Here is a 15,078-nt window from a genome sequence, read left to right as displayed (position 1 = left end):
AGGCATATGTGCATTACAATGTTGTTCAAGTTAGTGGCAGACATGGCTTCATCAAGTTTTTGGCACCAGCTGCAGGACTGGATTTGGAGGAGAGAGCTTAACATTTTTAAGCAGTTTGGCAATAAGGCCATTCAATTGATCCACTCAAGAATTGACCATTGGGCTTGGTGAGGCCATTGGCTTTAAGTAGCACCTCTGAAGCTGAAAACAAGTATTTGTCCTGTTCCAGCCACCACCCACTTGTGACAAGAGGAAGCTGTGAAAATTCGTAGAGGAACTTTCAAGTGGTATCATCAGAGCCAGTATGAGAGGCTCAGTATTAACTAGATCACATGCCACGTGAGGTTGCCTGCACCTCTCCCATTTCCTCTTTGTCTCTGAGCATGAGAGCATCAGTGCTTCAACCCTGAAATCATCTCTCCATTAAATAATCACTACACCAGTACTTGCCTTAATAATTCAATTATTCAATCCATTAGATAAATAATTCATAGGCTTTTGACAGTTTATTTTCTTCATTCCACATGCTGTAGCAAGAGATTATTGTCTTGCAGAAATTGCCTGCTGTCCTGATCCATAGCCATCTCCATCGCTGAGATGTGGCGGCGGCAGCCCAGATGGGGTGGTGGAAAGCAAGATTACCTGAGCCAACCTCCTAAGGTCAGGACCCTGGACAGCAACAAATGTGACTGAGTTGATTTGCAGGAGTACGAAGTTCAGGACCACAGGCACCAATCCTACAGCAGAGTGGGACAAGTTAGGCACACAGGAAACTGCCTTAAGCTGAGTTGGATTTTTGGCAGCTTCATAGGGTTCCAGACAGGAGACATTTCCCAAACCTACCAGGAGTGGAACTGTGCCTGCCACACCTGCTGCCACATGATGTGCTGCCACACATCACCTCCACCTACCCTGAATGTCTTCCCATTAAGTGCAGAATAGCGGGAATCTCTGCTACACAGGTGTATGTTTCTGTGAAATTAGGGACCTCAATCATGCAAGGGTTTCCTATCACACTTCAGCAGAACCTCCTGTCAGGGCTAGAGTCAGGTGCAAGTCAGCAATAAAGGAAGCAGATCTCCATTGTCAGTGAAGTTAGCAAACATACTACTTGGCCTAGTGGTCTCAGCAACACTACTCAGTAGGACTCTTGCCCCTATGGAGCAGTTGCCAGGACTGAAGGCCCTTGTCTTCCACTCCTTTCTAAGGCTCCTCCTCTCCCGGATGTCTCCCAAGCAGTCTCAAACTGCGTCTGCACACCTCTGGCCTCTGTTATGTTCTTCTCATTACTCTGTGAGTTCTTGGAGACCAAGGGGGAGGGGGAGCTTGTCACCGCAGGAGAGGGAGACTCCTTGGATTCTTCAGCAGTTTCTTGACCGCCCCCCCATCTGCTTCAGTCTTGGAGTCTGAACTGCTCCCTATCACAGGCTCTTCCTGCTCACTAAACCCTGCTGCTCCTTTGGCATTCTGCACCTCCTCCCAATCTTCTTCTCCCTCTGACCTCTCCTCGGTGTCTCATCACCAGTCCTCTGGCTCTGAGCTTTCCTCCTCTGGGGTTTCGCTTTGGGGTTCCTTGGCTGGTGCCTCGTACCATTCCTCTTTGTACAGCCAGGCCCTGACACCTACAGCAGTGACTACAGCAGCAGCACATTCATGGGCTTTCTCTTTGCTGACACCCATGTAAAGATTGAGGTTGAATCCTGACAAGTGCTGTTTTGGGGGGATAGGGGGTGGGCAGGTGTGGAGGACTCCCTGGTCCTGAAGGGGCAACTGTGCCCCTGAAGGACCAGGTGTGCAGCCTGGGAGTCATTTTGGACTCACAGCTGTCCATGGAATCACAGGTTAATTCCATGTCCAGGATAGCTGTCTACCAGCTCCATCTGGTACGCAGGCTGTGACCCTACCTGCCCAGGGACTGTCTTGCTAGAGTGGTGCATGCTGTAGTTATTTTCCGTTTGGACTACTGCAATGCGCTCTACGTGGGGCTACCTTTGAAGGCGACCGGGAAACTACAACTAATCCAGAATGTGGCAACCAGACTGCTGACTGGGAGTGGCTGCGGAGACCATATAACACCAGTCCTGAAAGACCTCCATTGGCTCCAGTACGTTTCCAAGCACAATTCAAAGTGTTGGTGCTGCCTTTAAAGTCCTAAGTGGCCTCGGCCCAGTATACCCAAAGGAGCATCTCCACCCCCATTGTTCAGCCCAGACACTGAGGTCCAGCTCTGAGGGCCTTCTGGCGGTTCCCTCCCTGTGAGAAGTGAGGTTACAGGGAATCAGGCAGAGGGCCTGCCCGGTGGAACACCCTCCCATCAGATGTCAAGGAAATAAACAACTATCTGACTTTTAGAAGACATCTGAAGGCAGCTTTGTTTAGGGAAGTTTTTAATGTTTGATGATTTATCGTGTTTTTAATATGCTATTGGGAGCTGCTCAGAGTGGCTAGGGTGGCCCGGCCAGATGGGCGGGGTATAAGTAATAAATAATAATAATAATAATAATAATAATAATAATAATAATAATAATAATAATAATAATAATAATTATTATTATTATTATTATTATTATTATCATCGCTGACTGGTAGAGGCTATTCAGGATTCCATACTTTTCATACCTAGTTACCTTGTACTGAGTCAGACCCTTTATCCGTTTAGTTTGATGTTGTCTGAAATTCAGAAGAAATTCTGATGAAAGAAGAATGGCAGACGAAAATAATGGATTATGCAGAATTGGACAAAATGACAGGAAGGATTCAAAACCTGTGGGACCAGAGATTTACAGAAGATTGGAAGAAGTATATGAACTATTTGAAGAGCAATTGTAACCAACAAATTACGCTAGTAGGACTACAAGAAGTTTTGTAAGGAGGAATATATGAATTGATACAAAGCAGATAAAGAACAAAGATATTGGTTATGAGTTTTAAATGTAACACGGAAAATAAGAAATGTATACTCAGAGATTAGATTGGAAAATTTTCAGACGGGATTGATGGAAGTCAAAAAAATCGAATAAGATGTAAAAATATGTTTAATTACTGATGAAAATGGTATGTTAAAAAACTAATAAAAATTTTATATAGATAGATAGATAGATAGATAGATAGATAGATAGATAGATAGATAGTTTGGTGTTGTCTACCCTGATGACAGTGGTTCTCCAGAGGTTTAGACAGGGCCCTTTCCCAATGCTGAGAATTGAACCTCCCCCCCCCCCCACAGTGCAAAGTGTGTACCATTGAGCTATGGTGCCATTGAGCTATGGTCCTGTGTGCATTGCTTATGCCCCCGATCCACACAGTCTCATGATTGGCTACCTGGGTGCATTCATGTGCCAGTACCTATCTGGGAGTGTCACTCTATCTATTTGTGAAATGTTGGAGGCTATCCAGAAGTATATCATCTTGTCTTCTCATGCGATGTGCCACATTTCTGGCACTGTCCACTGCTTCTTCTGTTTTGCTTTCCCATTAGCTAGCTATTGTCTGCTTTCTTCCGCTGTGGCACCCACTGTAATCTGCTGTGCTCTTTTCTCCAGGGACTTGATCTGCGTTGCTTGTTCATCTGCTTGGCATACACATATTGCCACTTCTGAGCTTTGAAACTTCTCCTTCATAACAGTTCCAAATTATTACCCCAGGAAAGTCTGGTCTTTGATGAGGGATTTCTTTAACATACTTTAACTGCAGGGCTGGCTTGTAACATGTTAGTAATAAACATTATTATTATTTCCCGGTTTCTTTTTCCTGGAGTTGTAATCTAGAATGCTTGTCTTTTGTTCCAGGATAAAAAAGACACAAAGGTAATTGTGGGCCTCAGATCCTGGCAGCTTTGTTTTTTCTCTTCTTCAAAGTCCTCAGGGTTAAAAGAAGAAGAAGAAGAAATACCTCTTGTGCACAGTTTGTGTTTCTGTATCTTCCAGGAAAAATAAATAAATCTTAAGGCAGTCCTCTCAATGATTCACCCTCTGCCTTTTATAAACCGCTCACATTCCAAAACTTTAATAAGGAATGGGGGAAATTTATAATTTACCTTGGAGAACACTGAAACAGTTGAAATCATTAGAGGGATTGCAATAACACTTGTAATGTAACGAGAACTATGGATACAATGAAGATTTGGACTACTATAAAGGATGCGGCCGAAAGGGTTTAACAATGGGACCCATGGAGAGGGAGGTGGGAAGTCCAGAGATTTGTGGGAATCTTGTACTGTTGGAATGTGTTGTGGTAAGTTTGTGAATTTTAATATGTAAAACCAAATAAAGAAATGGGGGGGGGGGAGAGATAACTTTCACGATATTTCTCAAAATTTCCTGAGCTTCCGTGTACTACCAGACCCTCTGCCACAACATGTTATCTCAGTGAGTTTGATTGGTAGCGAGGAATCATTATTTATAGAGAAATATAAAAGGTGGCAATCCTATGGTAAGATCTGCCAGGAACTGCAGCTTAGGATGCAGTGGATCTCAGGCTTAGCCAACTGATTCTTGGCTCTTTGTTGTTGTTGTTGTTTAGTCGTTTAGTCGTGTCTGACTCTTCATGACCCCATGGACCAGAGCACGCCAGGCATTTCTGTCTTCCACTGCCTCCCGCAGTTTAGTCAAACTCATGCTGGTAGCTTCGAGAACACTGTCCAACCATCTCATCCTCTGCCGTCCCCTTCTCCTTCTGCCCTCCATCTTTCCCAACATCAGGGTCTTTTCCAGGGAGTCTTCTCTTCTCATGAGGTGGCCAAAGTAATGGAGTCTCAGCTTCACGATCTGTCCTTCCAGTGAGCACTCAGGGCTGATTTCCTTAAGAATGGATAGGTTTGATCTTCTTGCAGTCCATGGGACTTAAGTCCCCAACCCTAGATCGGCCACAGATATTTTAGCCACCTGAGTTGCAACTGCCTGAACTGAGGCCAGCGCAAGTTCCCAAAAAGGGGCATGAAGCTGGGGGGAAGAACACAGAAGGGGGCCTTAGGCTGGATCCTAAGCATGTTCAGCACAGCTGTTGAGCAGGGTTTGGAGCTGGTGTAACTTTACACTAGATTCATTTAATTTGGCTTGTTTTATACCAGCTTCTTGTGCAGAGGATTGCTCCCTTAAATCATGCTGCCATATATTTTTAATCCTGGCAAATGGCCTGCCTCCCCCCCTCCCCAAGTGTCTATTTGTATAGGCTGATGACTGTTTTTCTCTGGCACAGTAATACATTTAGGGCCAGCTTCCAACCAACCGAAAGGTCTCCTCTTTAAGACCTTAGCAATATGAGTGTAGATAATTTAAAAGATAGGTCAGGGCCCATCACATAAAACGCCACCGTGAAATTTGCATATGATCTGTTGCACCATATAATAGAATATGATTATGTATAAAAAGAACACATAATGTTTTGCCCAAGAATGGGATATATATATAGCGCAACATATTAAAGTAGGAGAAGAGGAGGGAATATACTAGAGGGGGAAGCAACAATATTTTCCCCAATAGTAGCGGGGGAAAACCATTTTGTAGGTCAGAAGGACACACTTCTGAGCATAGTGGTAACTGAACATAACACAAGGCAGATCACTTGGCAACTTTATGGCGTAGACAATCACCCAACATGGAACTAGTGGTAGGGTTATGGTATGTCCCACGGAGGACCTTACAGTCTTCAAACAAAAACATCTTGGAGGTCCTGGGCCACAGGGAGGTTAGGCTGGCCTCGACCAGAGCCAGGGCTTTTTCAGCCCTGGCCCCGATCTGGTGGAACACTCTGTCACAAGAGACTAGGGCCCTGCGGGACTTGACATCTTTCGGCAGGGCCTGCAAGACAAAGCTGTTCCACCAGGCCTTTGGCCAAGGCACAGTCTGACCCCCTCTCTCCTTCTGTAATCCTCATAGAACTCTAGCCCAATGGTTGCCATTAATTTGATTCTGAATTGATTTTAGAATGTATTTTAATTAATCGACTGTGTGATTTTATGTACACTGTGCTATTTTTATTTGTTGTTACCTGCTCTGAGCCTGGCTTTCGCTGGGGAGGGATAAATAAATAAATAAATAAATAAATAAATAAATAAATAAATAAATGGGAGTTTTTTCTTGGTGCAGGTGGGGGAAGCAAACAACTTTCAGTAGGGCAAATGGGTCACTGCCCCACCAATCTCTTGTTTGTCTCCTCCCTCCTCCCCACCTTCTTACCTTCTTACTTCTGACAAATCCAGGGGGTGGCACTGCCTGTCACCTCCCTCCTTTTTAGTGTCAGAGTGTTCCTTGTAGAACTGAGCAGAGAGAAAGGATGGGAACAAAACTAGACTTTGTTGTCTCTGCCTGCCATTGTTCTCCCACCCTACAAGTTCCAATGGGCACCAACCATCCCTGCAAACGTCACTCCTAATCTTAAACACTTGGCTAGTATTAGGGAACCCACCCGAAGCATGTACTTTCCATAGACTTTTAAATGGAGTTTATGGGTGCTGTGGTATTACACCCACTGGAATCTGGTCTGGAAGAACAACTAGAGAAGGACCAGAATTCATGGCTTCCTAATGGCAATGGGATGTATCAGAGTACATCAGGGTAGCTTAGGGACTGCTGGGCAAGTCATGTGCAGCAGACAAAGCCCTTTCCTCCAATACCTCGTTGCTGTTTGCCTCCTGCTCCCTCATGGTTCTCGTGCTTACTGGTCAGTGTAGCAGGAGTCATGGGAGCAAAGCAATGCATGTGCACACATGAGAGCTGCTAGAGTGCTTAAGCTTGTCTATTTTCCTTTCTGCCTCCTCACTTGATCAGGGAGCTTTCCCAAAAGGACCACCTGTGATGCAGAGGGAGAAGGCAGCTGGGCAAGTCAGAACAAGTAAGAAAAATTAAAAATTGTGGACACCTGGATGCTGACGACCCCCACTCTCCAAAGCATCTGTGGCTTGAGGTGTCTGCCTCACTTTGCCTTATGGTAGTGTGAGAATATACAACACAAGGACAGGAGTCCTCTGAGCGTGTTTGGAGAGTTCTGCACAGTGGCATAGCACAGGGCTGGTTGCCCCGGGGGCAAAATTGTTAGGAGCGCAAAATTTCAACACCCAGTACTGCCTCGATATGGCTGCACTTCTGTCACTGGGCTCCACTGAAAACACTTTGTCCATGCGAAGGAGGAAATGCCCTCTCCAGACAATGAAATGACTCCTTTTTCCCTTATCCCTGCAGCTGTGATCTCCTGGGTGATGCGGATGCTGTTGTGCAGTTGAATGTGCATGCGTACTCCATCTGTTTCTCTCCCTCTGCGTGGCCCTGGGTACTGGCAACCCACGTTACGTCACTGGTTCTGCCACACCACTAGAGTCTTCTAAACTTGTGATAGAATCCCCTAGATTTCATTTTTTAGCCTACCTGTTCAGCCTCAGTTCAGTTCTAAGCAGAACCACAAATTCACCACTAAAAAGCCAGTTGTTTTCTACCTGAAACAAGGGCGTCAAAGTGACCCCAGTCTTTCTTTCACTTCGGGGAGTGTAGCTCAGTAGAAAAAAAGTGACAAAGTTTATTTTGAGAATTAGAAAAACTTCTAGGAGAGGAGAACAAAGTGCTTCTTTTCTAAGCTGACTCACTCTGTCTGGTGAGACCCTGCGGTTAAAAAATTAGCTCTCATTTTGGTCCTCAGGCTTCAGTTGATATTAAAAGTTATTCTATGCTAAATCATGAAAGGTTTGCCCTTCGAGCGCCTTATAATGAACTCAGAGCTTCTAATGTCTGACTGGGAAACTAATTGACAAACTGGTATCATCACATGAAGCCAGCTCCTCTGGATACTGCTTTTATAATATCTTAAGCCTTAAGAAAAAAACCCCACCATGCAACTCATGTCCTTTTCCATCACTGTAGGAACTGTGAAAGCTGCTTCTTATAAACAGAGTGACAAGATCTTGTCATGCCAGACTGGAGGAGGTCAGCGAAGGGAAATGAGAAACCTCTCTTAGGCAATAAATCTGCACCCTAATCTTAAACAACTCAAATACAACTGACTTAGGTTTACATCCAGCAATACAGTGGTGGACATTACAGTGGTACCTCAGGTTAAGTACTTAATTCGTTCCAGAGGTCTGTTCTTAAGCTGAAACTGTTCTTAACCTGAAGCACCACTTTAGCTAATGGGGCCTCCTGCTGCCGCTGCGTTGCCGGAGCACGATTTCTGTTCTCATCCTGAAGCAAAGTTCTTAACCCGAGGTAATATTTCTGGGTTAGCGGAGTCTGTAACCTGAAGTATATGTAACCTGAAGCGTATATAACCCGAGCTACCACTGTATACAAATGGCAACCCAGGATACTTTGAGGTGCATATGCTTTAAATGTATTGTGTGTACACAGTCCCTATCTGATCAGCCATGGCCAATGCCTGCTTCTCAGGTCTAGCCATCTTGGAGAGAAGGCCAACAATCACCTTCAAAGCACAGAGACCATCTTCTGCATATATACAACAGAAGGGGCCACAACATTCCTCTTTATCACTCACCCCAGATTAATCCACCCATCAACATTTCAATTAGGGCCTACTGGACTAATGATCGAAACTGCAGGTCTCTATAGGAAGAGGTCTCGCACCTCACGTGAAGTCAAAATGAACCTCAGAGCACCTACTCTTCTCCCTTCTTCCCATACTAAGCATTTAGAACAGTCATAACTAGAAACTTTGCTTTGTGAATGCTTGTTCAAAGTTCCTCTCTCCTTTTCTGGCACAGTGAAGATAGCATGATGTGCAAAGTGGGAGGGTGGGTGGGGAGTATTTGCAAAGAGAGGACAACTACTTCAAAGCCCTCATCGACAGGGAACACTCTCTTCAAATTTCCCACTAGCAGTTAAGACAACGGGTGCCAGGGCTAGCAGTGGCCAAATCCTTGCCATGTAGACACAGTGCCAGAAACTGCAGGTGTTTCAGAAATGCAGAAGCTCAGAAGTCACTGTAATCATCTAGATTTAGCCGAGCCCTTGGAGCTCCTTTGGTAATTTCTGCAAGACAGCCAACAACCTCTATTACTTCTGCACCATATGCTTGGCGTCTTTGACTAGATCTGCTTTGAGAGGAGTCAAATGACACAGAGATAAAAATACTGCTGTGGTTTTTGTTTGTTTTTAAATCCACCAAGGTTGCTGATGGTTTTTTTATGTACAAAGAAAATGAAGAGAAGGAAATACACAAACAACCTTGGGGGGGGGTATATTTGGAATCCGCAAGAGAAGTTTCACCATTAAAACCAGGATGGTAGGTTTAGAAATACATAAGAGTGATACAAAACTGTTTTTATATGCGACTACTGCAGCAAGAATATTACTAGCCCAAAGATGGCAGGAAGAAGAAATAATAACAAAAGAAGAGTGGCAAATAAAAGTGATGGACTATGCCAAGACTTAGAGGGAAAATTTGAAACCAGCAGGACCAGACTTTCCTAAAGGACTGGAAGAAATTTACGTTGTATTCGAAAGGCAAATGTAATTAATTAACATCACTTCTAGGGTTGCAAGAAGTTTTGTAAGGTGGACTATTCAAATTATTGTGAAAAGGACTAAGATTAGCTGATATAAGATTGGACTCACAACAATGAGAATAGTAATAAAATGCATAACTAGAAAGGAATTTAGAAAACCATTAGAAGGGGTTGAAGGAAGCCCTAGGCTGTGATAGCCAAATATTTGTTATGTTGTGTTGGAGATGTTGTGTTGGAAAATCTGTGTAAAATTTAATAAAAATTATATTTTTTTTAAAAAAGAGAGAAGTTTCACCATTCTGATCTAAACTCTTCATGTGTTTTATCTGAGGGAGGTGCAATGGCTGGCACCACAAGAGTGGACATTTTCCAGTGCTGTCTCCCATTTTGTGGAATGCTCTGTTAGTTTTTGTTTCTCACTGTGCAGCTGCTGGGAGTCACAGGACTCTGTTTACATTCCAGAGACAGTCCAGACTCTTGGAAGTCTCACGGGAGGGGAGACGGGATGTGACGTTAGTGGTTTCCTGTTTCCTTTGTTCCTTTGTCCAGTTGCTCTCTGCTTTCATAGAGAGAGGATGTCTTTTCTGTTCTCCGTAGTTTAGAAATAAAACTCTTTACAACATAGCTCATACTGTCTCATCCTTCCCTGTGCTGGGAATTCTGCTGGGAGGACGTGCCTTGGAGCCTCATCAAAGGCTCGAGGTCGTTAAACACGTCAGGAGGCAATTCCGAAGATGAGCCTTATCAGCTCAGTCGAACAGAGTTCCGACATGTTCCCCCCCCAAAAAAAACCCCTCACATCTTTCTCCAGCCTTTCAAGTGACAGGCTCAGATATTTCAGCCTGTCCAGGATTTTGATTGTTAATCTTGGAAACATTAGTAGAATTGTAGAGTTGGAAGGGACCACGAGGATAATCTAGTCCAACCCTTCAATTCTGGAATCTTTCATCCAGCATAAAGCTGGAACTCACAACCCTGAGATCTACCAACTAAGCTATCCAAGAAAGGTATACCGTATTTTTCGCCCTATAGGACGCACTTTTTCCCCTCCAAAAATGAAGGGGAAATGTGGGTGCGTCCTATGGGGCGAATGCAGGCTTTCGCTGAAGCCTGGAGAGCGAGAGCGGTAGGTGCGCACCGACCCCTCTCGCTCTCCAGGCTTCGCGGACCTCTCGGCAAGCAGCAGGAACGCTCCCGCTGCTTGGGGAGAGTTCCCTGCATCCCGAAGCCTGCGCGCGCTGATCTCAGTGCGTCCAGGCTTCGTGGACCTCTCCTCAAGCAGCGGGAACGCTCCCGCTGCTTGGGGAGAGTTGCCGGCATCCCGAAGCCTGCGCGCGCTGATCTCAGCGCATCCAGGCTTCGCGGACCTCTCCTCAAGCAGCGGGAGCCACCGCTGGGCTCCCACGGCTTGCAGAGAGCCGCCTGTTTGGGGGCTGGGGTCGGGGGAAGCTCGGGCTGCCCCAGCCCCGCGCCTGGGGGGGAAATAATTTTTTTCCCTTTATTTCCCCCCCAAAAAACTAGGTGCGTCTTATGGGACGGTGCGTCCTATAGGGCGAAAAATACGGTAACTCTATATGGTTTTGGCCTCTCTGGTGGTGCTCATTTTTACCTTTATTTATTCATCATATTTATTTAAAAAAATACTTGTATACCACTATTCATTTAAAATAATCAAAGTGGGTTACAACCATACACATATAAAATAAAAACCATATCCACATTTAAAATCAATTTTAATTTGCTGGCAATTGCAGAAAGACTATTATCTTAATTTCCTGTGTAAGCTGGTAGCATAGAAAAGTTTTCAACAGATATTTAATGGTTAAATCTCTGTGGAACCTTGATTGGCAGAGCGTTGCATGGGACTGAGCCAATGAGACTAACTGTTGCTGTCAGATGAACATCTTCAACATGCTTAAGGACAGCAGGTTACCTAAAGTGGTGCATAATGGACCATGATGGAACAAACAGCTCCATCTTTTATTAGAGGGGAATGGCTGGGGGACTCAGATGGAAAAGCTGGAGGAATTATTGCCACTGAATGCCTCTGGTGGTCATATCACTTGACCTACTAGTAGGGCCAGCTCTGAACATTCCTATGCACTGTCTGGTCTGCTATTTTTTGCTCCCTGGCGCAGGGTAGTAGGAATCACTGTGTGTGTATGTCTTACAGATGTGTCATCAATTCACCTGGAAAGGTGAGTCTAATGAGTTCTCCTTACTTTCCTTATCCCCATGACTTCTGACGAGTTCTGCTTTCACAGACGAAAAGCAAGAGATTCAACTTGTATGAAACAATTTTTATGACCAGGAAAACACCATTTCATTAGTAAAAGGTTGTCCATTCCAAAACACACACACAAAAACAAAGGTTCAGATGGCTGCTTTGTAGCCTCTTTATCAGGGGTCAGCCACCTTTTTCAGCTGTGGGCCGGCCCACCGTCCCTCAGACCATGTGGTGGGCTGGACTGTATTTTGAAAAAATATATGAACAAATTCCTATGCCCCACAAATAACCCAGGGATGCATTTTAAATAAAAGCACACATTCTACTCATGTAAAAACACCAGGCGGGCCCCACAAATAACCCAGAGATGCATTTTAAATTAAAGGACACATTCTACTCATGTGAAAACACGCTCATTCCAGGAGCGTCCGCAGGCCGGATTGAGAAGGCGATTGGGCCGCATCCGGCCCACGGGCCTTAGTTTGCCTACGATTGCCTTAGAGAGATGCTGCTCTATATGCTTTAATGCAACATGCAGACTTCTTTTGTGCTTAAACAAGTTAGACTTATTGACGCTTATACTAGGCACATGTTTTCAGGAGAGAAGAGCCCGTGTTTCCTGCATGCTAACTTCCAGAGCCTGCCAGGATTCCGCAACAGCAATGGTTTCTCACAACTCTGGAGCTCTTTGAACTAAAAAAACAAAAACAAAAGATGTTGGAAAGTTGATATGATATGAATCATTTTCTTCTCTCCCCCACCTCTGCCCCACCAGAGATAATATCCAAAGCAGATCAGATATGAAAAGTGCTGGAAAGAAAAGGAAGTCTCGACGAAAGAAGAATGGATACAAAAACTTATGGACTAGGCAGAAATGGCGAAACTTACTGGGAAAAATAGGAAATCAAGATAACAAACTTTTTATAAAAGAATGGGAATGGTTTATTGAATATTTACAGATAAATTGTAAACAGATAAGGACATTGGCAGGATTATTGTAATAACTTGCAGTTTCATAAGAGTATATAATGAAAGCAGATGAATAAAGGAATAAGTTAATTTAGAATATGCAGGAAATGATAAAAATAAATTTAAGGAACCGCAGAAAGAGGAGGAAGGAAGTTGAGTTTTGAAATGTTAAAATGACTGTAAAACTATTGAAATGCATTTAACTGAAAATCAGAAATAAAAAATAAAATAAAAAACATATATGAAATCTGTTTCTCATCCCCACACAGTCTCACATCTAAAGACCTAGCCTCACCGATGAATGGCTGCTTTGTTTTGTTTCTCTTCCATATGTTTATCAAATCACATGGGCTCTTTCTCAGCCTTGATGTCACATCAGAAGCATTTCTGCAGAGTGGGGGAGCTGGAAGTGCCAGACAATTTGTGTGCGACCGCTTTGATGTAACATTAAGAACTGCTCTGTTGGATCAGACCAAAGCTCTTTATCAAGGATGGAGGCACTGTGGACTTCCAGATGTTGGTGAACTACAGTTCCTATCACCCCTGGCCTTTGGCCATGCTGGAGTTTCAGCCCAACAACATCTGGCAGGCCACAGGTGCCGCATCCCTTGTCTATCAAATTGCCATCTTACTGCCTTTGGGAAGCTCTGTTATAGGATGCGAAGGAAACAGCCCTGTCCTGTTGTTTGTAGAAGACATCCAGTCTCAGATGCAAACTTTCTCTGAATGTGGAGGTTCTATTTAGTTGCTATGAAGAACTTTGCTTCAGGATGAGAACAGAAATGGCGCGGCGGCGGCGTGGCAGCAGCTGGAGGCCCCATTAGCTAAAATGGTACCTTGGGTTAAGAACAGTTTCAGGTTAAGAACGGACCTCTGGAATGAATTAAGTTCTTAACCTGAGGTACCACTGTACACCTCATACATTATGAGCTGAGGGAAGATTTCTTTTGTACTAATCCTCATGCCCAGTGGCGGAGCTTCATGCTCTGGCATTGGGGGGTGGAGAGCAGACATGGGCATGGCTGTCATGCGTCCCGGGACGTGGCACACCACCCGCAGGGTTGTGGTGTGCGTCCTGGAGGGGGGTGAGCCGCCCACAGGAGCATGGCGCGCGTCCTGGGGGCATGATGCGCCATTTGCGGGGGTGTGGCACCCAGCATGGGCAGTGGGGCAGCCGTGACAGCACCCCACCAGGATCGCGCTGCCGGGGCAGTGCGCTCCCCCTGCCCCCCTTCCTCCACCAGTCTTCTTGCCATTTAATCATTTCACTGGGAGGCCCCAAGCAAGGCCATATCTGGGGGGTGAGGAGTTTGAGCATCTGAAGAAGAAAGTAAAAGAGAATATGAGAGAGTTTTTGGGTTTCATCTCTGGCCTCTTCTAGCTTATGGTAGTCCATAACCAAAGGGTTGGTGGTGCAAGCCCTTTAACAAATGTTCACCAATATTTGCATCATGGTGAACAGGGGTGGGCACCTCTGAATATTCCTGGAAGAATGAGAAATATTTAATTCAATATCAGTTCTTATGATATCTTTTTCTTTTATGAGTTCTTTCCAGGAATTCTTACAAATGTGCTCTCTGTACGGAAGGCACTGGCTCCAAGCCAAAGGTCATTTAAGTCATGAACATATTCTATTTGCTGGAAACCATGCTTGACTTTTTAATGGCTTCCTGCTCATGTTCTCAGGTGAGACGTCAAAAGCCTGTTGCTTTCAACTGACAATTGTAAGCTTAGTGAATTGGACACAAAATCAGACAGAGGCCATGCCACATTCCAGTTCCCATCAGGAAAACAAAGTTTAGTAAAGAAATCAATTTGCTGGTCGCCAATATCCAGGTCATTTCACAGTTTATATTCAATTCAATCAGTTTGTTTAGCCCCTTTCTTCATCACACCATGCTAGTTAATTGTGACTTTCCAAAAGGAATAGAAACACCAAGTCCATGAAGGCAACAAGAATGTCAAGAGTGTAATTACAGTCTCAAAACTGCCAGAAAATGCACTGGAGAAGGGCTGAAACTCAGTGGTAGATCACCTGCTTTGAAAGTCCTGGGTTCAGAATGGGGAAAATGATTATAATTTATTTAGGAGACCACTGTAAGCAGATGAAGACATTAGTGGGATTTAAATAACACTTGTAATGTAGCAAATATCATGGACAATATGGAGAGATATAAAATATGGACTATGAAATAATATGAAGTTGGAAAGGTTTACAATAGGACCCTTGGAGGGGATGGTGGGAAGTCTGGAGAATCAGAGAAATCTCTAAAAATGGATAGGTATTTTGTATTGTTATAATTCTACACTTGTAGAATCTAATGAAAATCATTTGAAGTCAAGGGAGAAAAGAAAGTCCTAGATTCAACTGCCTTGTTTGTTTGTTTGTTTGTTTGTTTGTTTGTTTTTTACTTATATACCACCCTTCATCACT

The 15,078-nt window shown here is 44.3% G+C and overlaps 1 long non-coding RNA gene across 2 annotated transcripts; it reads right to left on the bottom strand.

Moving 5' to 3' along the window:
* Positions 1-451: 451 nt before the first annotated feature.
* Positions 452-13,361, bottom strand: LOC308593950. Of its 2 annotated transcripts, none has more exons than XR_014011130.1 (3): positions 13,277-13,361; positions 6,177-6,256; positions 452-737 (listed from the first exon to the last, which is right to left on the bottom strand). It is a non-coding gene; the product is annotated as an uncharacterized lncRNA (long non-coding RNA). The 2 variants fall into 2 exon arrangements; XR_014011131.1 differs by lacking the exon at positions 13,277-13,361 and adding an exon at positions 12,940-13,257.
* Between the last annotated feature and the right edge of the window lie 1,717 nt (positions 13,362-15,078).

The sequence above is a fragment of the Podarcis bocagei genome (assembly GCF_964188305.1).
Source record: "Podarcis bocagei genome assembly, chromosome: 8".
Taxonomy (NCBI): Eukaryota; Metazoa; Chordata; class Lepidosauria; order Squamata; family Lacertidae; genus Podarcis; species Podarcis bocagei.
Note: the sequence above shows the minus strand (reverse complement) of the source record. Positions and strands in the feature narration are given on the sequence as shown.